Raw genomic sequence first — 24,610 nt, forward strand, 5'->3', positions numbered from 1 at the left:
TGCTACTGTGATCCAGTCAATGTCACAAATGAACAATAATGTGTTCTGATCAATTGTTGAAAAAACTGTGTGCCAATGCCATACTAGGCAAACATTGAAGACCAACTTGAAAGCCATTAACACGGTCACGTATTTGCAAAAACACCAGCTGGCTTAACTACATAAGTCACAAGCCTAGTTCTGCAAAACAATACAGCAACCAGTAGACCACTGAGTAACTCAGTCTGTTCTTCTATCCGAATTCAGCTCCTCCCGTCAGCAACACTGGGCACTTGAGTTGGGGCATTGGCTTCATTTGTAAGCATTGGTTGATATGTTCATGTGGTCCTTCGAGTCTCTCAGTCCACCATTCTCTTTCTCAGTTGCGGTCCCATTCCTTGACAAACAATATCTGTCTCAGGACCAACAGGCTGTTGCTGACAGGGGGTTTATTTCTTCAGTCTTACTGATGTCACTATTGGCCAATTGTTCAAATAAGGAGAGTAAGTCAACAGTACATCAGCCGGGCAGAAGATGGCTCTGCACTGAAGCTATTCCACTCCAGAAATGAAGTGCAGTGGCTATAAAGGCACCATCCGGTGCACGGACGTCGGTTGCTTTCGAGACTGTCCATGCTTCCAGACGTGGGGGCCCAAAAGCAAATCGATAGATCAGTGTGCAGATTCCTATACTTGGGATCTTATTAATCGATAGAGTTCAACTACAGAAAGGCGTTGATGGGAGGGCCAGTGAGGAATCTGCAGCTACAGAGTCTCTACCAGAAACAGCATTACCAAAGGTAAGAAACGTATTTTTCTGAAAGAGACTTCTTGCCTTTTGAATAGATAAAGCAGTACCTAAGGGACGAGGGCTTTGGATGGACTCAAACCGGAAAATGTCCTGCAGGGTCAAACAGGCAGAGTGCCTTTCTAGGCAGACTTGACTGTCCATGCAATAGTGTTTTCTGAACATATGGAATGACACCCACATTGCTGCCTTGCAGATGTCTAAGGCAGGAGCGTTGCATGCTAAGCCTGTGGCAGCGGCCTTGGCCCAGGAAGAACAGGTACATAGTCCTTCCGGGGACTGCCTATTTGCAAGTGCACAGCCTTTTTTTTTACGCTCCTGCGAACCCCATAAAGAGCTGATCATCTGCCTATTGGTCTTTGGTGCAATCTATGTAGAAGCGGAGCACTCTCTTAGGATCCAAACGATGGAACATCTCCTCTTTAGAGGGGTGAGGTGGAGCAGAGAAAGCTGGCAGAGTGATGGATTGGCCTATGTGGCACGAAATTATGCCCTTGTACACAGAAGAGTGTTGGCGATTAGGAACACAGTTTTGATGGGTAGAAGCCGTAAACAACAACTGTGGGGCAGCTCAAATGGAGTACACATCAGATATTTGAGGACAAGATTGAGGTCCCACTAAGGAATCACAAAAGGAGACTGGGGAAAGAGATGTTGCAGCCCTTTTAAAAAAAAATGCAATAAAATAGGTGATTTAAATAAAGAGCGATGATCCAGCAGCCGTAAGAATGCTGAGAGGGCTGAAAGATAATCTTTAACTGTACCTAGTGCAAGCCCTTGCCGGCCAAGAGACAGCATAAAAAAAACATCAGAAAGTGTGGCTCGGAGGGGGGTCAATGTGGCAAGCGCGGCACCAATATAAAAATTTGTCTCAACGGCAGAGATACACAGTAGTTGCCGAGGGACACATGGCTCTCTAGAAGACATCAACCAGCTCCAGAACAAGGTCTAAGGTGTTCAGCTTTCGCCACTCAATCTCAACCCATGAAGGTAGAGATTGTGAAGGCCGAGGTGGAGAATCTGATCGTTCAGTTATGACAGCAGATCCTTCCCGGAGGGACAGCCTGTTTAGACGACATATGCTCAAGCCAAGGAGTTCTGGATCCCATACTCTCTGTGCCAGAGCCACTAGGTTTACTTAAGCCCGGTCTGTCCTGATGTGAGGACTCAGGGCAGGAGGGGTAGCAGTAGAAATGCATACAGGAGTCCAGAGATCCATCCGAGGTAAAACGTGCCTCCGAGCGAGAACGCCATGGAAACTCCAACACGCAGAAGTGCTGACATTGTACTTTCTCAGCAGAGGCGAAAAGATTGAGCCAAGGTTCTCCTTATTCGCGGAAGAGTCCTTGAGCCACCTCAGGAAACAATCATGATATGCTAAGCAGCGACAGCAGAGTTTGTCAACCCTGGCATTAAGTGAGCCTCCTGGCACAGGGTCTGTGACCCTACCCTGCCCGAGTTTTTTCACTACCACATTGCAGTAGTGCTGTCCGTGAGCACCCGCCTCCCCTTGTTGGATAGCAAGAAGGCTTTCAGCGCCAAACGGATGGCCCTCAGCTACGGGAGATTGATAGGGTGCCAGGACTCTGCCAGAGACCAGTGGTCTCTGATCTCCTGCTCTCCCAGATGGCTTCTCCAACCCAGAAGCAATGCCTCACTTTCATGGAGGGAAGGCACGAAACTGAACTGTGTTCAAAATGTCTCCAATGAAAGGGAGCATCTGAGAAGAAGTCAGGTATGACTTCAGCACATTGATAGTGAACTCTGAATATGATAGGAAGTTCGCTGGCATCTGGAGGTGGCGGACGGCTGCCTGGAGCAAGCCTGCCTTCAACAGCCAGTTGTCGAAGTAGGGGAAGACTGGAACCCCTGACTTTCGAAGGTGAGCTGCTACAACCGCCATCACCTTTGTGAACATCAGAGGGGCGCTGGTGGGACCAAAGTGGAGCACAGTGAACTGAAAATGCTTCTTTCCCGCCACAAGCTGCAGGTAGCGCAGATGATCTGGCAGGATGGGAATATGGAACTGCGCATCTTGCAGGTCAAACATCACCATCTAGTTTACAGGGTCGAACACAGACAAGACCTGGGCCAGGGTGAGCATTTTAAACTTCTCCTTGTGGAGGAAGAAATTGAGAGGGGACAAATCGAGAATAGGCCAAAGACCTCCGTCCTTCATAGGCACCAGAAAGTAGCAGGTATAACGATGACTCCCTACTTCTTGCACTAGAAACCTTTCAACAGCCTCCTTTGGACAACATAGCTTGCACCTCCTGCCATAAACTGGAGAGATGGCCCTCTGTCAGTCATTGGGTAGACCAGTGCTCTCCAAAGTCGGTCCTGGAGGGCCAGATCCATGCAAGATTTTTAAGATCACTACATTTATCTGAATAGAAATATGTAAAAAATCTGATCTGTCATGTATCCAGCGCTCCAGGACTGACTTCGGAGAAACCTGGAGTAGATGGTGGAAGGTACAGCATGGACAAAAGGAAGAGTAAAGCATAGCATTTGCTAACAGTTTGGAGGGCCCACCTGTTTAATAGGATTGCCTGCCAGCTTGGATAGAATTGGTGGATTCTGCATTCTATCAAGTGACTGTGACCATGTAAGGGTAGTCCAAAGGGGCTTTGCAGGTGGGGATGCGAACGGGTGGTGGTGAACTGAGCGGCCAGCTGACATTGGCCACAGGGGAGGATGTGCACCTTGGCTTCTCCCTTGAAAGTGATGTGTTTCCTGGGGAGGCGAGATAGGCTGGCAGTAGGGAATAACTCTGTTGAAGCCATGAAAGAAACACAGGGAGTGTGGCTGGCAAGGATGGATTAAAGACCCAGAGAGAGAGCTGTAGCCCTACTCTCTTTAAATAGTTTGAGGGCCTAGTCATGTTTGTGCTCGAACAAACAAGACCCACGAACAGCAGGTCCATTTGGAAAGGACTGGATGTCGCCTGAGAACCCAGTGGATCGCAGCTACGAACGGCACAGAATGGTGACACTAGTCCCTATGGACCACCCAAAGAGTTGTTGCAGCTAAGTTTACGATTCGTAGTTGCTTGGATACCATCATGACCATCCTGGATGGCCGTGAGGCAACAGGGTAAAGGTCTTCTAGAACACCAGGAAGGAATTGTGCCACCAAGTCCCAGAGAGCATGAGGATAGCGGCTCAGTAAACAGTTGTTGATGGATCGCAGAGCCAAACTAGCAGAGGAGAACAAGTGTTTTCCAAAAGTCTCCACTACCTTAGATTCCCTTTGAGGAGGAATGGTAGGAAAATTGTTAGGATCGGTCCGGCTGGTGGAAGTTAGCACCACTCTCCAGAGAGTCCTGTGGTGCAAAGAGAGAAATTTCAGGCAGTGGAGCCCAGCAATTTGCTGGTTAAATTGTGGGCCGGTACATGGTTTAGCCCATAGGTATCCTTCATGACCCACTGAAGGAGAGCAGAGGCTCAGAAGGAGTCTGGTCAGGCTTCAGGACTTCGGTCAAGACGTTCGTTTTGACCTCCACAATGAGGAGTTAAAGGTCAAGGAGTTCAGCAGCCCTATGCATGATGGAGGAGGCAGATTTTACTGTGGCTGAACCAGAAGACGAGAAAATGGCAGAGTCCAGGCTGGTGTCTACCCCACAAGCATCTTGCAAGTTCTCAAAGCAATTTTCGTTCGCTTAGGGCTAAGCGAACTCATCACTCCAATCAGGATCAATGTAGGAGTCTATGCCAAAAAGAGAATGTAAAGAGTGTTACCTGTCTAGAATTAAGGCAAGATCAGAAGCCTCTATCTGATTTGATTGAGATGCCAGTCGAAGTCGGACTGGTATTGGAAAGTATCATCGGGGTCACCTCTTCGGATGGCGAAGTCGGCAATGACCTCCCGTGGCCTGGATGGGGTTAGGGCGCCATTGGTACAGGAGCAAAGAGTGGCATGAACAGAGAGGGTCCAGCTGACGCCTAGGGCGATCCCGCTGACAGTAATTCAGGTGGTAAGCATCTCAGATCAGTGAGCCCGAAGGTGCGCCAGAGGTGGTCAGTAAAGAATCGAAGAGCCAGAAAATGGCTCAGCAACACTCTTTAATTTGTTGCGGTGTTGCTGAGGTACCTGGAATCTCTGGTTGCACCAGAACCAGCTGCGGAATTGGCTCTGAAGTCAGCAGACTTCAAGATAAAAAACAGGACCATTGACACCGCCCACACGCTCTGTCAGGTGGGAAGGAGCGGAACTCCTCTTCGACTTCTTATGTTTCTTATGCTTACTTGAGGATTTCAATGAAGACCTGCCTTGAGAGCAGCTCCGTCGACTCCGACAACATGACGGTGAACAAGCTTTCGACTTGAAGTGGTCCCAGCGATGTGTCTACTTGTATGTAGCGACGTAAAGATTTGCATTGCATTCCCTGATGGCCTTCATGTTTATCAACGTGCAGGTCCCGGCGGAGTCGGGCCCCACCCTAGACACACTGTGGGGATCTGTCACAGACAACTGTTTGCGACTGTCCTCACAGGGCTTAAAACCTGTCATCTTAGGAGGGAGCACCCCTTGCAAACTGCAGAAAGTCTTGGCGAGATAAGAGAAGCTCTGGATCTGCATCTAGAGGCACGTAAAGAAAGGAAAGCTGTCAGCAGGCAGGAGTGGTGGCTTTATAAGCCCCATATGTCATTTCTGGAGCCGAGCAGCATCAGTCCGTAGGCACACAGTGCCACCTTTGTTGTACTTCTATTTTGAGCGTTCTGTGTGACAAAACAAACTTTAGCTGATAGGATGCTGTCAGAAAGGATAGTTAAGGGTAATTTTTGAAAATACCCATTTTTGCAGGGTCACTCCCAAACATTTTTCCTTCTTCCTCCACTTTTCTCAACTCATTTTTGTGTTGGTGATGGGACTCTGTGCACTTTATCATTGCTAGCCAGTGATAAAGTGCTTGATCTCTCCTTAAAACATAGTAACCTTGGCTCATACCTAATTGGCATATTCAATTTACTTATAAGTACCTAGTAAAGTGCAGTACATGTGACCAGGGCCTGTCAATTAAATGCTACTAGTAGGTCTGCAGCACTGATTATGCTACCTACTTAAGTAGCCCTTTAACCATGTCCCTGGCCTGTCATTACAGAGTCTGTGTGTGCAGTTTACACTGCCATGTCAATATGGCAAAATAAACCTATGGCTAGGCCTTAACTTTCCCTTTTTATACATATAGGGCATCCCTAAGCTAGGCCCTGGACACCCAGAGATCAAGGGTAAAATGAAGTTAAAAGGCAGGACATGTGCGTTAAAGTTTTAAATTTCAAGGTAGTGAAAAACTCACAAAGTCGTTTTCCACTACTGCAAGGCCCATCTCCCCCACATGATAACATTGGGATGACTTTATCCCATTTAAGAGGCCTAATTTCTAATTGGGAAGAGATAAGACTCCCAAGTCTGGTATCTCTGGAATCACAATGTAAAATCTTGAATTATTGTAAAGTCAGATTTTAAATTATAATTCTGAAACTGCCACTTTTACAAAGTTAAAAGAACAATTGATGGACAGAATGCGGAACAAAGTCATACATTCATCCCAGTAAAGAGATCTGGGCCCAAATCCATCGTTTTTTTGCTCCCCATGCCATTCCAGTTTAGACCCAGCCGTATGCAAATCAATATAAACCCTGTTCCCCATGGCAACAGTCCAGCCCGTACTGCCTGCACAGTAAACAAGCATTCTAGGATCGGTTTCGTAGTATCACCCCTCATCAGCCAGGCTAGCTTGACTCCAGTTCCATGGAGAGAACAGGACCCACGTCTGAGCATACCCGTCCCACTCGGGTGACTAATGCAAAAAGAACAATTGATGGACAGAATGCAGAACGATGTCATACATTCACCCCGTGCAGAGATCTGGGACAAAATCTATTGTTTTTGCTCCCCATGCCAATCCAGTTTAGACCCAGCCATAAGCAAATCAGTCTTGACCCAGTTCCCCATGGGAACAGTCCAGCCCGAACTGCCAGGCCAGATCCTCCCTGGAAAAAAGCATTGTAGGACCGGTATCGGGGTATCACCCATCATCAGCCAAGCTAGCTTGACTACAGGGGCATGAAGAGCACATGACCCACGTCTGGGCATACCTGTTCATCACTGCCAGAAAATCCCTGGAGTTAAGGGGCAGTGAAATTACAAAATACACTCCTCGCCATGGGAGGGAACCTCCATGGCGAGGGGAGCATGGTCTTATTTTGTTTTCAAAAAGAAAATCCTGCTTCAGGATATTCTTTTTAAAGAAAACAGTTTGCCATATGTCTCCATCATGCTTGAATAAGCCATGCGTCAAACTGCAAAAAGCATTGACAGGAACCACTGTGACAGGGGTTTTTGGCAATCCTTTAAGAAATTTTCGCCAACTACTTGGTCATTTCATAATTTGGCAGGCCGAGATGCAGTCAAGGCAACAGAGTAAATTACTCTAGTATCCTGACTGCCAAACCTCTGCCGGCCAAGTTATAAATTGGACCTCAAGTCTAACTACAGCATAAGACGAGAAGGAGCAAATATATGGAGCAACTCACGTCATTTATTTAAGTTATGGAACTAAAGTAAAAAATTCAACTAAGCCTGAGGCAGCAGCACCATGGATTTAAACAACATCACATCGAAAGTCTACAGCACCAAATAGCATATTACTTATCAAGAGTCATCAGGAAAGTCTTAAGTGGAGTATCCCATATGGGGAATCGTTAACATTGAAAAGAAACTTTACATAGATACACAATTCACAAAAATAGTTTGGCAATGAGAAAAGAATTAAGAATTTCAGTAGGTAGGGAATGGCACTGAAAAAGACCTTGAAATGGGGAATAAGGGCCAGATGTAGGTCGGTCGGTAACGGCCGAAAATCGGTATTTTCGGCCGTTACCGACCGGAAAATCAGATTTGGTATGTAGGGCCCAGAATTTTACAGATTCGGTAAATTTACCGATCGGTAAATTTACCGAATCTGTAAAATACCGAATCGGTATTTATACCTATTCGGTATTTTTGATATGTAGGTGGGACTCTTCTGAGTCCCACAACCCTTACCGATTCTGTATTTTACCATCAAATATATTTGATGGTAAAATACCGATTCAGGTGTGCATGCTCATGTGTGCATGCACACCTGTGCCATATGACAGGCAGACCTGCCCTTAGGGCAGGTATGCCTGCCACATGGCCCCAGAATCTTTTTTGGGGGTGCTAGAGGGTGTCAAAGTGACACCCCCTGCACCCTTGTCAAAAGCTGTATTTACCGATTCGGTAAATACCGACCGGTAATGCCCCATTCATTCCTATGGGCTTCAAAGCCCATAGGAATGAATGGGCCATTACCGGTCGGTATTTACCGAATCGGTAAATACAGATTTTTACCGATTCGGTAGCAGGAACATCTGGATGTTCCTACATCTCAACCCCTTAGATTTACCGATTTTTAATTACCGAATCGGTATGATTCGGTAATTAAAAATCGGTAAATCTATTTTACCTACATCGGGCCCTGGATGGCTAATTGAAAACATAGATTGCGCCCACCAGAGCCTCAGAATAGTTTGTATGGATTTCAGCCTGAGCTGAATTCATTGAAATAGAATACATAACAACTGAAATAAAAGAGGACCACAAAATACAGACTCCTATGTAACACGATGCATGATGAACTGCATTTACCCACAGGAGGACAAGAACTATAGAATCAAGACAATTAGAGACTTGATACTTGAAATATATCAGAAACAGAAAAATATTCAGAATTAGGCTGAAAGATAAATATGACTGAATCGGAGTCGAATGTCAGGAAAACTGCAGGGACAATAAGACCCAGGAGATATAGGGTCACGAGGGAGGACCCTCATTGCTTACACCTGCCGAGCCCTACATTGCGCTATAAAGCGCAGTCTTTCATATACTGGCGCAGGAGCCGAACGCCAGGAGAACTGCAGGGACTACGTGTCACAGGAGATATGGGGTTGTGAGGGAGGACCCACTTTGCCTGCACCTGCTGAGCCCTGCACTGTGCTAAAAAGCGCAGCCTTGATCTCGCGGCGTGGGCTACGCCCTGGTGAAGCCCGGGCATGGCTGGGCTGGGTCACCCCTCTGAATTATGGGGTGAAGTTTGATGCTCTTAAACACAGTCACACAGGCTTGGGAAGAGAGCATCCGAAGCCCTGTCCACGCAATACACCCTGTTTCGTCTTCGATATTCAGTCTTCGAACTAGATCTGGTGACTGGGTTATTTTACAGGGGTGAGTACTCTGGCTGCGATTGAGGGGATTATCCTCTCTAGCACTGTGGCAAGGTATCGGTTATTCTAGCTGGGGAAGCCACTGGTGTCGAGACTGACTCTAGGGCCGGAGTGAGACCTTTTTCTCTTATTTATTTTTTTCATTCCGTATTTGCCGTGAGTATTTTTCTTTGCTGGTATCTCACAGTAAGGGTTCTAGATGGAGTAATTGTTTCCATCAACGATACCACTCCATATAATCTATCTCACAAAAAGGTAACTGGATAGTATATTGTGAAAAACACAACCCAAAGTGGAGTGAAGGGAAGAAGCACTCATGTGTTAAGATGAGAACTCTCACTCACCCTAGGGTGACATGCTTCATCATTAGGTACCCTCTTCACACTGGGACCACAAGGTACCCAGTGTGGGCTACAACTCCTCCTTAGGAGAGGAGCGCGAGGTGTTTTGGTGTCATCCAATCTAGGGCTATGAGTGAGGGGCAGAATGCAAAACAAAACCTAAATAAGTGTGAGTTTAACACTATCTCCTGGTGGGTGAGCTTAATCTTTATTAATACCCCCAGTGGATAGGTTAAAATGAGCTAAGTGTAAATAGGGTTATGGATATTTCCCTTTTGGAATCCGGTCAACATGTTTCTGCCTCTATAGACCAAAAGGTTCTTGGCATTCTTCAGGACCATTCTCTGTCACTTTGCTCTACTTGTGCGAAAAATAGTAAATAGATACCATACTTTTACTGGTATGGAGATTGTCAGTGGTACCAGCTTCTAGTCAGGTCCACATGATGCTGTAAGGATATAGAAAACACAAGTCAAAACAGAGTATGTATCATACTAGTTCCCAATGGTTTCAAACCACCAGTATCCCTCACCAATACTGCAAAAATGTGTAAATACATAATATATTTGTGTATAGCCTCACCAATTCGAGACTACCAGTCATACTCCACCTTCATAAGTCCCCTCATAGCAGGTATTAGGACTCTAAAGGTGTATAAAATCACAAAAACAATTGTCAGATGTCACCACTCTTCTCATCTCCACCTCTTAATTCATGTTCATATGCTACGTTCATAAAGATGTGAGCACATCAAGAGGGTGTCTAGCTCCTATATCAGAGTAACTAAAATGTAGAGATCGTTTGCATTGATACTCTGTTGTGTCCATTATCAAGTTGATCATGTTTATATCAATGACATGATATGCTGTACGGACTGATCGTAAGTGTAAATTCAGGGCTTCACTGTGAACCGTGACTTCCATATATCACAACGTACACATGTATCTTATGCGTATTATCGTATCAGGAAGGGAAGCATACGTAATCTCAAAGCACCGCAGTGGTGTGCGCTCCAGGGAGATCAGAAGAGCGCCACCACGAATTGCATGTGTGCTAAACAGACAAACAGCTTACGGCCGATGCGTCAAAGTTAATGTTAGAGTTAGATCAGCATTAACAGGATTAGGAATGCGCCCCAGCTGGCGCCTTACCTGTATCCTGTCTCCCCCCGCAGGCTTGAAGGGGAGAACAGGTTACCGGCGTCTCTCTCTTAGCGCGGCCCTGTGGAAATGACCGCATGGTCAATTTCTGCTTCTAGCGTGAGAATGCTGGGAAGGGAAATGATACTTACCAGTATGCATCTGTTCTTGGCATGTAGAGCTGCAGAGTTACACACTATGCATAGATGGCCACCTAGTATTGGGCCCGGATGTTTGCAGTTTGTTTTGTTGTAGAAACGTCTTTTGGAGTCACGGGATAGGTGACTCCTCCTTAGGATGATACTGCGCATGGGCATCGGCTCCATCCCCAGATTGTTTTTCGCCAGTAGGGAAGTGATGGAGCTGTACAAGAAGTAGTGATGTCCATGTAATTTGTATCTAATTAAGATAATACTGGAACATATAAAGGTAGCCGGGGAGGCGGGTGGGCGTGTGTAACTCTGCAGCTCTAAAGGCCAAGAACAGATGCATACTGGTAAGTAGCATTTTCTGTTCGAGGCATATGAGCTCCAGATTGAAATTGAAATTAAAATATTTATAGAGCGCACTACTACCACGCCGTTTCTTGGCGCTGGGGAAGCCACCGTAGGACAGTGAGAGGAACGGACAACTAATGTGGAAAGGCTCGAGCGAAAAGAAATGTTTTCAACGCTTTGCAGACCTCTAAAATAGTGAGAAGAAGATCTAAGAGGAATAGGGAGGGTGTTCCAGAAAGCGGGCGCTAGTGTGGAGAATTTGACGCCACCTGACTTCTTCCTAAATCGAGGGACAACCAGCAGAGATTGCGAAGACGATCGCAGATCTCTACTAGGAAGGTAAACCTTGACCTCGGAAGAGATGAAGCCGGGGGCTATCCCCGCCTTAGCCCGAAAAGTAATGCAACCCATTTTGAACAGGGCACATTCCTGAATAGGCAACCAATGCAGCGCTTTGAGCAATAGAGTGACATGATGCGACTTGGACAGATTGTAAACAAGTCGGGCGGCTTGGTTCTGGACAAGCTGGAGTCTCCTAAGATTGTATGCAGGGACGCCAGTGTACAGAACATTGCCGTAGTCTAAACGGGAGATCACCATCGCAGACAAGATCAGTTTACGTGCAAGAAAGGAAAAAAAGCGTGACACCTTACGGATAGTGCGGAGAGTGAGAAAACATGAAGAGACGACTGAACTAATCTGAGAGTGCAGAGTGAGGTGAGCATTTAGTTTTATCCCTAAGGTTTTAAACGAAAAGGAGGGAATAGGAGGAGAACCCAAGGAGGAAAGCCAAAAATGAGAATTCCAGGGACTGGAGGAACCACCTGTCAAGACCAACTGGGTCTTGTCAGGGTTAAGTTTCAGATGGTTATTGCTCATCCAGTCCCTGATGAAAAGCATAACAGAGTGAAAATTATAAATAGAATCTGGGGAGGATGCTAAATTGAAAATAAGCTGGAGGTCATCAGCATAGTTGTAAATAGTGACCTCCATCTGCTGAAGAGCCAAAATAAGAGGTGAAATGTACAAATTAAACAACAGAGGGGACACAGAGGATCCTTGCGGAACTCCACACTGAACCTTAACGGAGGATGCCGAGTAGTTAGCCAGATGGACGGCCTGGGTACGGTCCCTCAGAAAAGAGGCCAACCAAACCAGAGCGGTTCCCCTGATACCAGCCGCCCCGACACGGGAAAGAAGAATGGAATGATCCACCGTGTCGAAGGCGGCGGATAAATCAAGAAGTACCAGGGCCTGGGGTTGGTTGGTGTCCATGCCTTCTCTGAGGTTGTTCATTACCGAGAGAACTACAGACTCCGTGGAGTGCGCCGGACGAAAGCCGGCCTGGCGGGAAGCCAGACAGCCATTCTCCTCCACAAAGGCACTAAGTATACTGGTGACATGACAATTTGCCTAGGAAAGGGAGCAAAGAAATCGGGCGGTAGTTAACAAGTGAGGATGGGTCTGCGCTGGGCTTTTTTAGAATGGGGATAATAGTCGCAGCTTTGTGGAAATGATGGACAATACCTTGGGCAAGGGAGTTATTAAGGAAAGTAAGGGGGGGGAGGGGCAGGCCAGAAAAATTTGTTTCACAATGTGTGCAGGACAAATGTCAGAAGGCGAGCCTGACTTGACCATAGAAAGAAGGGACAACAAGCATTTGCAATGCAATAGGTCTCGCATTAGGAAAGTTTGAGCTATTGGTATTGGAAATGACACATTTTTTATTTATGTAATGGTTTTGAAATTAGCTAAATTAATCGGTTTGTCATTTACAATGCAAATAGTTATAACTTTCACAAATGTGACACCTATAGCATTTGTAATGCTATTGTAATGCAATATGTGTTGCATTTACGTGACTTAGATGTATTGATATTACAAATAACATTGGCTTTTCATTTTTTTTAATAATTAATACTTAATTATAGTTAATTAATTTATAATGGCAATAGCTTAAACTTTTGTAAATAACTTGTGAAGATTATTTTCACTGTATTTTATTGTGACGAAAATCCAAGAACAGAAGTGAAATACTAACATATTTTTGTGGCATTTGTAATAAAGCTTGAAATATTGATAGAACATATTTGAACCAGTTGTTGTTGAATGGTTGCACAGATTGATGCTGTGGTGTCTGTTAAAAATGCAGCCCTGGGCAAAGACCATAATTTCTTTCTCTATACTGGACGGTCTCTATAAAACAACTATAAAATCAGTGTCTGATGTTTGCAGAGTCCACTGAAAATAGAAGCTGTCCCCATAATGAAAACCCTTCAATGGCTCCCAGTGAAGACCACAAGCAACTGTGCTTTGCATGACTGAACGATGCTATGCTGCTCTCACCCACCTTCTTGATGTGGCTTCTTAGTATAGTCTTCTGATACATTCCCAATCAAGATGGCTTTTCAGACTGCATTTTCCTCAACTGGCACGGGAATGGCTGTTTCTCAGGAAAGGACCTACATGACATGCCCATCATATCTCAAGAGCACCTCCCCCAATCCCAGCCAACAATCTGAAGGGTGGAAAATGTCCTCGTCACCAACCCATATTGCCAGAAGCCCTAAATAGTCCTTCCACCAATGTGAGACCAACTTTTGTGAGTTGCGAAAGTTGGTTTACACCAATAAAGAATGGTATCTGCTTGCATTAGTCAAATGTTAATGCTTAAAATGCTTTGGGAATAATGTAATCTACCTCTAGACAGAACTGTACTAGCCCTAGAGGGCAGGCAGTCTAAGGTGCTCACAAATGTGACATTCTAGAGAAAGAAAGAAAGAAAGAAAGAAAGAAAGAAGGAAAGAAGGAAAGAAGGAAAGAAGGAAAGAAGGAAAGAAGGAAAGAAGGAAAGAAGGAAAGAAGGAAAGAAGGAAAGAAGGAAAGAAGGAAAGAAGGAAAGAAGGAAAGAAGGAAAGAAGGAAATAAAGAAAGAAAGAAAGAAAGAAAAGCATTGAAAATGCAATAGGTCTCGCAATAGAAGAGTTTGACATTTTTCGTTTTGCAAATGGATGAGTGGCGTTGCGTGGATGAGTGGCGTTGCGTGGGTGAGTGGCGTTGCGTGGGTGAGTGGCGTTGCGTGGGTGAGTGGCGTTGCGTGGGTGTGTGGCGTTGCGTGGGTGTGTGGCGTTGCGTGGGTGAGTGGCGTTGCGTGGGTGAGTGGCGTTGCGTGGGTGAGTGGCGTTGCGTGGCTGAGTGGCGTTGCGTGGCTGAGTGGCGTTGCGTGGCTGAGTGGCGTTGCGTGGCTGAGTGGCGTTGCGTGGCTGAGTGGCGTTGCGTGGCTGAGTGGCGTTGCGTGGCTGAGTGGCGTTGCGTGGCTGAGTGGCGTTGCGTGGCTGAGTGGCGTTGCGTGGCTGAGTGGCGTTGCGTGGCTGAGTGGCGTTGCGTGGCTGAGTGGCGTTGCGTGGCTGAGTGGCGTTGCGTGGCTGAGTGGCGTTGCGTGGCTGAGTGGCGTTGCGTGGCTGAGTGGCGTTGCGTGGCTGAGTGGCGTTGCGTGGCTGAGTGGCGTTGCGTGGCTGAGTGGCGTTGCGTGGCTGAGTGGCGTTGCGTGGCTGAGTGGCGTTGCGTGGCTGAGTGGCGTTGCGTGGCTGAGTGGCGTTGCGTGGCTGAGTGGCGTTGCGTGGCTGAGTGGCGTTGCGTGGCTGAGTGGCGTTGCGTGGCTGAGTGGCGTTGCGTGGCTGAGTGGCGTTGCGTGGCTGAGTGGCGTTGCGTGGCTGAGTGGCGTTGCGTGGGTGAGTGGCGTTGCGTGGTTGAGTGGCGTTGCGTGGTTGAGTGGCGTTGCGTGGTTGAGTGGCGTTGCGTGGTTGAGTGGCGTTGCGTGTGTGAGTGGCGTTGCGTGTGTGAGTGGCGTTGCGTGGGTGTGTGGCGTTGCGTGGGTGTGTGGCGTTGCGTGGGTGAGTGGCGTTGCGTGGGTGAGTGGCGTTGCGTGGGTGAGTGGCGTTGCGTGGGTGAGTGGCGTTGCGTGGGTGAGTGGCGTTGCGTGGGTGAGTGGCGTTGCGTGGGTGAGTGGCGTTGCGTGGGTGAGTGGCGTTGCGTGGGTGAGTGGCGTTGCGTGGGTGAGTGGCGTTGCGTGGGTGTGTGGCGTTGCGTGGGTGTGTGGCGTTGCGTGGGTGTGTGGCGTTGCGTGTGTGTGTGGCGTTGCGTGTGTGAGTGGCGTTGCGTGTGTGAGTGGCGTTGCGTGTGTGAGTGGCGTTGCGTGTGTGAGTGGCGTTGCGTGTGTGAGTGGCGTTGCGTGTGTGAGTGGCGTTGCGTGTGTGAGTGGCGTTGCGTGTGTGAGTGGCGTTGCGTGTGTGAGTGGCGTTGCGTGTGTGAGTGGCGTTGCGTGTGTGAGTGGCGTTGCGTGTGTGAGTGGCGTTGCGTGTGTGAGTGGCGTTGCGTGTGTGAGTGGCGTTGCGTGTGTGAGTGGCGTTGCGTGGCTGAGTGGCGTTGCGTGGCTGAGTGGCGTTGCGTGGCTGAGTGGCGTTGCGTGGCTGAGTGGCGTTGCGTGGCTGAGTGGCGTTGCGTGGCTGAGTGGCGTTGCGTGGCTGAGTGGCGTTGCGTGGCTGAGTGGCGTTGCGTGGCTGAGTGGCGTTGCGTGGCTGAGTGGCGTTGCGTGGCTGAGTGGCGTTGCGTGGCTGAGTGGCGTTGCGTGGCTGAGTGGCGTTGCGTGGCTGAGTGGCGTTGCGTGGCTGAGTGGCGTTGCGTGGCTGAGTGGCGTTGCGTGGGTGAGTGGCGATGCGTGGGTGAGTGGCGTTGCGTGGGTGAGTGGCGTTGCGTGGGTGAGTGGCGTTGCGTGGGTGAGTGGCGTTGCGTGGGTGAGTGGCGTTGCGTGGGTGAGTGGCGTTGCGTGGGTGAGTGGCGTTGCGTGTGTGAGTGGCGTTGCATGTGTGAGTGGCGTTGCGTGTGTGAGTGGCGTTGCGTGTGTGAGTGGCGTTGCGTGTGTGTGTGGCGTTGCGTGTGTGTGTGGCGTTGCGTGTGTGTGTGGCGTTGCGTGTGTGTGTGGCGTTGCGTGTGTGTGTGGCGTTGCGTGTGTGAGTGGCGTTGCATGTGTGTGTGGCGTTGCGTGTGTGTGGCGTTGCGTGTGTGGCGTTGCGTGTGTGGCGTTGCGTGTGTGGCGTTGCGTGTGTGTGTGGCGTTGCGTGTGTGAGTGGCGTTGCGTGTGTGAGTGGCGTTGCGTGTGTGAGTGGCGTTGCGTGTGTGAGTGGCGTTGCGTGTGTGAGTGGCGTTGCGTGTGTGAGTGGCGTTGCGTGTGTGAGTGGCGTTGCGTGGGTGAGTGGCGTTGCGTGGGTGAGTGGCGTTGCGTGGGTGAGTGGCGTTGCGTGGGTGAGTGGCGTTGCGTGGGTGAGTGGCGTTGCGTGGGTGAGTGGCGTTGCGTGGGTGAGTGGCGTTGCGTGGGTGAGTGGCGTTGCGTGGGTGAGTGGCGTTGCGTGGTTGAGTGGCGTTGCATGTGTGAGTGGCGTTGCATGTGTGAGTGGCGTTGCATGTGTGAGTGGCGTTGCATGTGTGAGTGGCGTTGCGTGTGTGAGTGGCGTTGCGTGTGTGTGTGGCGTTGCGTGTGTGTGTGGCGTTGCGTGTGTGTGTGGCGTTGCGTGTGTGTGTGGCGTTGCGTGTGTGAGTGGCGTTGCGTGTGTGAGTGGCGTTGCGTGTGTGAGTGGCGTTGCGTGGGTGAGTGGCGTTGCGTGGGTGAGTGGCGTTGCGTGGGTGAGTGGCGTTGCGTGGGTGAGTGGCGTTGCGTGGGTGAGTGGCGTTGCGTGGGTGAGTGGCGTTGAGTGGGTGAGTGGCGTTGCGTGGGTGAGTGAATGGTTAGCTGTTGCTTATGCGACGTATAGCACTTAATACTAAAGTAGGCAGACCTTCTTAGCCTTTGTGAGAATAGCAAAATAAAAATAAAAACCAGATCAAGTCAAGGACGCAAACGGCACCATGCTATTGTTTATTTACTCAGATGATTTGCATAAAAATGTAACTTGTGAGCACGTTTCTCTAACTCTCCAATAATCCCATTACAACACTTTGTACAAATGAGATTGGGACTCATCCTTCCGAAGTCGAGAAAAATGTGCAACGCTGTGTTGTAGTTAATTTTTTTAATTAACAAAATGCAAATAATGTGGAGAGATTTCAAGTGATTCAGGAATGGGCGCCCTTGTAAAGAGAAAGTACGGCCGGCCTGGGCAGTGATAGGGGAGGAGGGAGGAGAAATGCGAGTCACGGCAGCAGCAGCCTTTGATGTGCCTGCCGGCCGGCCGTGAATAATTAGGGGGTGAGAAATGCGCTCGGAGGGCTGCCTTTGATGTGGTAATGCGAGGCAGGCAGGCAGGCGGCTGGTGGCATTGTGCACGCGCTTTTTAGGGCTTGCGCAAGCGCAATGACCTAAAAAGCACATGCACTTGAAGGAATCGCCAGTGGAATCGCCAGTGGTGGATAAACACTGGATAAGCCCCTATAGAGCTTCGCCAGCTATGCGCTGAAGCGCATCAGCAGGCGAGCCCTAAAAAGGTTTCTTTACTCAGTGGGGGAAGGTGGTCGAGAATCGACCGGGGAGGCATGGGTAGTGGGTCCGTGAAAGAGGGAGAGGGGGGAGGAGGAATATTGGACTTGATAATTTTAATTTTCTCCAAAAAATGATTATTGAGTGAATCACAAAGGGCCTGGGAGGGGGGGGGGTTAAGGGTGACTGTCTGAATAGGCCAGATCCTGCACAATAGAGAAATTTTCTCTCGGTTGATTTTCAGCAAGCAGGATTTTGGAGGAAAAGTACTCAGTCTTGGCAGAGAGAATAGACTTCTTATATTGGTGCAGGAGTGTGGTATATTGACTTTTAAGAATGGGGCAGTAGGCGCGCCTCCAAGCTCGCTCTGCTTGCCGAAGGGCAAGCTTTTTCTCCTTAAGTTCGGCGTTAAACCACCTGTTGGCGTCATGGTCACGCCTGGCAGAAACTCGCCTGAGTGGGGCCACCTGATCACAGCCTCTAGCTAGCCATTTATTTAACAAATCCACTTGGGAATGAGAGGGAAGATCTTGGAGATTAGGGCTGGAAGCGGAAAGGGAGGAACAGAGCGATTTCATGTCGACATGGTTCCAATTTCGGGCCCATGTGTTCCTAGGGAGAAGGGCTTTCTTAGCCAAACTGGGTTGAAGAGAAAAGGAGATTAGGAAGTGGTCGGACCAAGCACATGGGGAGACCACAGGAGAGTAAACGGGGCAATTGAGCGACCAAACTTGGTCCAAGATATGGCCATGAATGTGAGTGGGGGTATGAATATGGGACAAAAAATTAAAAGAACGGAGGGAGTCAGGGGGCATCCCTTTTGTAGGGGATTACACACTATGCATAGATTGTAAAGCAGTACCCACACCTAGCGGCGACCACCCGTATCTGTTGCAGTTGTTTGAAACAGTGGTTATAATACAGCTTGGCCCGCAGTGGCTTGTTGTTTAGTATGCACATCTACACAATAATGTTTTGTGAATGTGTGCGGTGTAAGCCATGTTGCTCTGCATATCTTTCATCTAAAGGGATGTTCCCTAAGAATGCCATTGAAGATGGTCCCCGCAGTGGGAGGACCGGATCTCTCTGTATGCGGACGATATTCTACTTTATCTGACCTCGCCTAGAAAGTCCCTAATTGTCGTTTGTGATGTGTTGGCCTCCTTTGGTAGGAACTCCGGACTGTCTATAAACTGGGGGAAATCTCTTTTGTTCGTTCTTAGTGGGGAGACTCCGGTTCCCCGTGTAATTGTCCGGTTCAGATTGCTACAGACGGGTTCAAGTATCTGGGGATCTTCATTTCACTAGACCCTACAGTCCGTTGCGCGAGGAATCTCCTTCCCCCTTTGATCAGATTGAGGAGTGACATAGCCAGCTGGAAGAGGCTTCCCTTCTCTCTGCTGGGGCGTGCAACCCTTTTTAAAATGATGTCTCTGCCCCGCTTCCTTTACGCCCTCCAGAATACATTAGATATAGTGCCGGCTAGTTACTTTCGAGAGGTGGAGGGGTTGCAGCGTAGTCTGTTATGGGAGGGTAGACCCTGTATTGCTTTAGCTAAATTGACGCTCCATGGTATGACGGCGGTGTTGCCCTTCCTGATGTCAAGCGCTACTATTGGGCCTCTCAGCTGGCAGCCATTAATCAGGGTACTTATGGGCCCGCCTCGGATCCTGGATACGCGATGGACAGGTGGCTTCTCCCTAGAGGTAATTATGATAGGACATTATATGCTAAGTCATCAAGGGGGTGCTTGACGGGGCCGACCAAACATGCGGTGCGGATCTGGTGTGACGCCACTAGCTTCCTGGGATGGAGGGACCGATTGACGCTGGCCACCCCGCTGTTTGATTCGGAAAAGCTGGGCAAGCTTTGGAACACAAGAGGTTTTGATAAGTGGGACCTGATTGGGATTTCAACCATTGGCGATATCTGGGTTAAGGGGAGGATTAAAACATTTGCAGAGCTGCAGACTGAATTTGAGTTGAGGGGAACTGAGTATTTCCGCTATGCGCAAGTCAGATGCACAAGTCAGACATGCGTTGAGGGCGGCTCTACCGGCAGAGGCAGACCTACCAGAGGCCACACCCCTAGAAGATAGAATTTTAGATGGTCATTTGCCCAAGATGACTATTTCCCTGATTTATAAGAAGTTGATTAATCATAGAGCAGTTCTTCTTGTAGAACTGAGGGATATATGGACGCGAGATGGCATTGAATTAGATGATGAGGACTGGCAATCGGCTGTGTCCTCTCCGAAGGAAGTTGCGATCCCAGCACGATTGAGGCTTGTTTAGTTGAAAATACTACACAGGGTGTATGTCACAGGGCCCCGTCTAGTTCGGATGGGGCGATCTGAATCTGGTTTGTGCAGACGGGGTGTGGTCTCGTGGGTAGTTCCTCCATATCCTCTGGGAGTGTTGGTTAATAGTGGAGTATTGGAGTAAGATACATGATACTATGCGAGAGGTCCTGGGGGTAACGGTGCTGCCAGAAGCAAGAAGATGCCTCCTTAATATTTGGGAACCTACAGATCTTAACTCAGCTCAGACTAGGTGGGCGACACTGGGTGCGATGATAGCGAAAAGGAATATTGCTCAACAGTGGGGATCCGAGCGGCCACCCACCCTTGAGGGATGGAAAGAGAATATGGATTGGTGTATGTTTCGTGAAAAGACTGTTTACTTGGCAAGGGGCCGACCTCGTAAATGGGCATCAGTGTGGGGATTATGGAACCGATATAGGGGGGAGATTTGTGTACCACCTGTAGACTTCACCTTTGATATTCCTGTTTCCCCATGATTTCTTAATACATATGTACTCTGTTCCCTGTTCCCCTCCCCTACCTTCTCCGGTAAGATGTAATACAATGTGGGAGAGAGTCTCCTCTGTACTATGCCTTAATTTTTTGATGCCTTGTCATAAATAAAAAGAAATATAAAAAAGAAGAATGCCATTGAAGCCCCTATCTTTCTTGTTGAGTGGGCTTTTGGAGGAATTGTTAACGTGCGTTTTGATTTTTGGTAACAAATTTGTATGCATTTAACTATCCATCTGGCGATCCCTGATTTTGAAATAGGGTTGCCCTTGTGTGGCGGCGAAGGGACACAAAGTTGTTTTATTTTACGAAATAATTGTGTCCTTTCGATATAGTACAGCAGTGCTCTTTTAACGTCTAAGGTGTGTAGAGCCCTTTCTCCAACAGTTTGAGGCTGCAAGAAGAATACGGGCAGCTCAACTGATTGATTTAGATGGAATGGTGAAATGATCTTGGGCAGGAATTTTGGATTAGTACGAAGAACCACTTTGTTATGATGCATTTGCAAAAAGGGTTCTTGAATGGTAAATGCTTGTAGTTCACTAACCCTTCTAAGAGAAGTAATTACTACCAGGAAATCTACTTTGCAAGTTAGGAATTGCAATTCACATTTATGTAATGGTTCAAAGGGAGGACCCATTACCCTTGTAAGAACAATGTTTAGGTTCCACACTGGTGCTGGTGGCGTTCTGGGAGGAATTATTCTTTTGAGTCCTTCCATGAAAGCTTTAATAGCTGGTACTCTAAAAAGAGACAGGTGTTGTCTGTTTTGTAAGTATGCTGCAATGGCAGCAAGTTGTAGTCTGATAGACGTATAGGCTAAGTTACACTTTTGAAGGTGTAATAGATATCCTATGATGTGTTATAGACACGTGTAAGGGATCTATTTGGTTGTTTTGGCAGTATGACAAAGTGTTTCCACTTAGCAGCATAACATGCTCTGGTAGTGGGACGTCTAGCCTCCTTAATAATGTTCATGCATTCTGGAGGAAGGTTGAGGTAACCAAACTCTATGACCTCAGGAGCCAGATCTCTAGGTTGAGCTGAGCTGGGTCCGGGTGTCTGATCTCTCCATGGTTCTGCGTTAATAAGCGTGGAGATCGATTTAGTTTTTGGTGTGGCACCACAGACCTTTGCAGCAGCGTGGTGTACCACGGTTGTCTGGCCCAAGTTGGAGCAACTAGCATGAGTGTCAGGGAATGCTGTTGTAGTTTGCGCACCACTAATGGAAGTAGTGGGAGAGGAGGAAAAGCGTATGCAAATATTCCTGACCAGTTCATCCATATCGCATTGCCCTTGGACAATGGGTGTGGGTATCTGGCGGCAAAGTTTGGGCATTTTGAGTTTTCATGGGTGGCAAAGAGGTCTATCTGAGGTTGTCCCCACCTTTGGAAGAACGATTGAAGAACTTGCGGGTGAAGTTCCCACTCGTGGATCTGCTGTGTTTGTCGACTTAGCAGATCTGCGATAGTGTTTTGCACTCCTGGGACGTGTTAGGCTAAGAGGAAGACGTTTAGCGGTATAGCCCATCTCCATATCTGCTGAGTTAATTGAGAGAGCTGCAGAGAGTGTGTCCCCCCTTGTTTGTTTATGTAGTACATGGCGGTCATATTGTCTGGGCGGACTAAGACAGTCTTGCCTGATACCAGAGTTTGAAATGCTTTTAGAGCTAGAAACACGGCTAGCACCTCCAAATGGTTGATATGGAATAGCTTATGTTGCGGTGTCCACCTGCCCTGCATGGTGTGATGCAGTAGATGGGCTACCCAGCCGGAGAGCGATGCGTCCGTTATCATGACTATTTGGGGAACTGGCTCTAGAAACGGTCGTCCCTTGGAAAGGTTTTTGGTGTTCCACCATTGCAGAGAACGATGAGTCCGACCGTCTACCAACACTAGGTCTGTTAATTGACCTTGAGCCTGGTTCCATTGGCGTGCTAGGCACTCTTGAAGTGGACGCATTTGCAATCTTGCGTGAGGTACTACAGATATGCAAGATGCCATAATTCCTATGAGTTGCATGAACACTCGAGCTGGTAGCGAGTGTTGGGGTTTGAATTTTTTAGGAGAGTTTGTACACTTGTTATCCTGGCTGGAGAGGGATAAGCTAGTGTTAATTGGGTGTTTATTGTAGCACCGAGATATTGTTGTATGTGCGAGGGGTGAAGGTGCGATTTGATGTGATTTACTGTGAATCCCAAGTCGTAAAGCAGTTGAATAGTAGCTTGAGTGTTTTGCACACACTGTTTGTATGAGCTGGCTTTTATGAGCCAGTCGTCCAGGTATGGGAAGACGTGAATGTGCTGTCTTCTTAGGTGAGCTGCTACTACTGCTAGACATTTGGTAAACACCCTTGGCGCTGTTGTGACTCCGAATGGGAGCACTTTGAACTGCTAGTGTTGTCTGTCTAGCACAAATCTGAGATATTTTCTGTGTGCTGCGTGGATGGGAATATGGAAGTAGGCGTCCTTGAGATCTAGAGTGACAAGGAAGTTGTTTAATACCAGTAATGGGAGGACCTGTTGTAGTGTGACCATATGAAAATAATCCGACTGTATGTAAATGTTTAGCGGTCTGAGGTCTAGGATGGGTCTTAGAGATCCATCCTTTTTTGGTATTAGGAAATATAGGGAATATATTCCTTTGTTTTTCTGATGCTCTGGAACTATTTCTATTGCATTTTTCTACAGAAGGGATATTACCTCCTGCCTGAGCAGTGTTAAATGTTCCTGTAACATTGGCCGTTGCTTGGGTGGTATGTTTGGGGGGGGGTAGATGTTAGTTCCAGACAACAACCTGATTGAATTATTTGGAGCACCCACCTGTCTGATGTGATGTTTTCCCATGCTGGCAGGTACTGTTGAAGTCTTCCCCCGACCGGAGTGGAATGAGGTGGGGGAAGGGGAAGGGAGTCATTGGGCAGGGGTAGAGGCAGAGCGTGAGTTATTATTTTTGCCTCTTCCTTTGTTATTGTTACCCCTGTACCCACCCCTTTGGTAGCCTTTACTGTAGGTAGACTGTGTAGGGGCTTTGTATGAGGTGGAAGCTGTGTCTGAAGCATATCCCCTGGTGGCACCTCGATAGTTTGAGCGACGAAATGAACGTCTGGGAGCCTGAGACTGCAGGGCTCCCATAGATTTGGCGGTGTCTGCATCTTTTTTCATTTTCTCTAATGATACATCTACCTCGGGTCCAAATAGATGTTGATGGCCAAAGGGTTGGTTCAGAATAGCGCTTTTTACCTCAGGTTTGAACCCTGATATGCGCAGCCAGGTGTGTCTGCGTAGCAAGACGCTGGTGTTAACAGCCCTAGAGGCTGTGTCCGCTGCATCAAGGGCGCACCTAAAGGAGGTGTTTGTGATGTTTTTCCCTTCCTGGATGAGCTTGTTTGCTCTATCCTTGTACTTGTCAGGGAGGTGCCTCATTAGTGACTCTAGTTCATCATAATGTGCCCTGTCATATCTGGCGAGCAGTGCCTGTGTATTGGCGATACGCCACATGTTTGCTGCTTGAGACGCTGTTCTTTTGCCTGATGCGTCAAGTAGCTTGGACTCTTTATCTGGTGGTGCAGCCTCACCCGATGTTTGGGAGTTTGCCCTCTTGCATGCGTTGGAAAATACCAGTGAGTCTAGTGGTACTGGGTCTTTAATGTAAGCTGGGTCAGATTGGGCAGCCTTATATTTTTTCTCTATCCGAGGGTTAATGACCTGAGTTCTGACTGGGTCTTTGAAGACTTCGGGAGCATGCTTGAGCACTCCTTTAAGCATGGGTAAGATGGAGGACGACCTTTGTGCATTATCAAATGTATCCATAAGGATGTCTTCCTCAACAGGGTCTGTATAAATGTCTACACCATGATAATGTGCAGCCCTGTGAATTAATTCATTAAACCCAATAGTGTCTTCTGGTGGGCAGGGCCTTGAGGGATAAATGTCATCCTGAGGGACATTTGGGACATCTGGGCTGGTATAATTGTCCCAGGGGTCTGGGGATCCTGTGGGAGTTGTTGGATCAGGTGTGTTACCCCCCCATGTCATCAGAGCTATCATCCCTGTGTGGTGTGATAGAGGATGCTGGTGAATGCTGTGGTGGTGGTGATGGTACAGGTGAAAGAGAAGGGGAAGGCAGTCTTAAGGGCGAGGTAGCCAAGACCTTCTTCTTGGAATGCGGAGCTGCTGTGTCCAGTGGTAGCTTCTTTGGAGCCAAAACTAGGGTCCTTGGCCAAAGTCTTTTGAGCTGGGTCTGGGTAGGATAAATCCACTACAGTAGATGGATCTTTTCGGTGCGGAGGAAGTCTTGTGCACCGAGGCTGCTT

General features: G+C 48.1%; 1 protein-coding gene across 1 annotated transcript in view; it reads right to left on the reverse strand.

Annotated features, from left to right (window-relative positions):
* SMS (spermine synthase) overlaps positions 1-24,610 on the reverse strand; it is a 711,777-nt gene that overhangs the window by 481,938 nt on the left and 205,229 nt on the right. The gene's annotated exons all lie outside the window — the stretch shown is intronic.

Source organism: Lissotriton helveticus, chromosome 8, assembly GCF_964261635.1.
Source record: "Lissotriton helveticus chromosome 8, aLisHel1.1, whole genome shotgun sequence".
Classification (NCBI taxonomy): domain Eukaryota; kingdom Metazoa; phylum Chordata; class Amphibia; order Caudata; family Salamandridae; genus Lissotriton; species Lissotriton helveticus.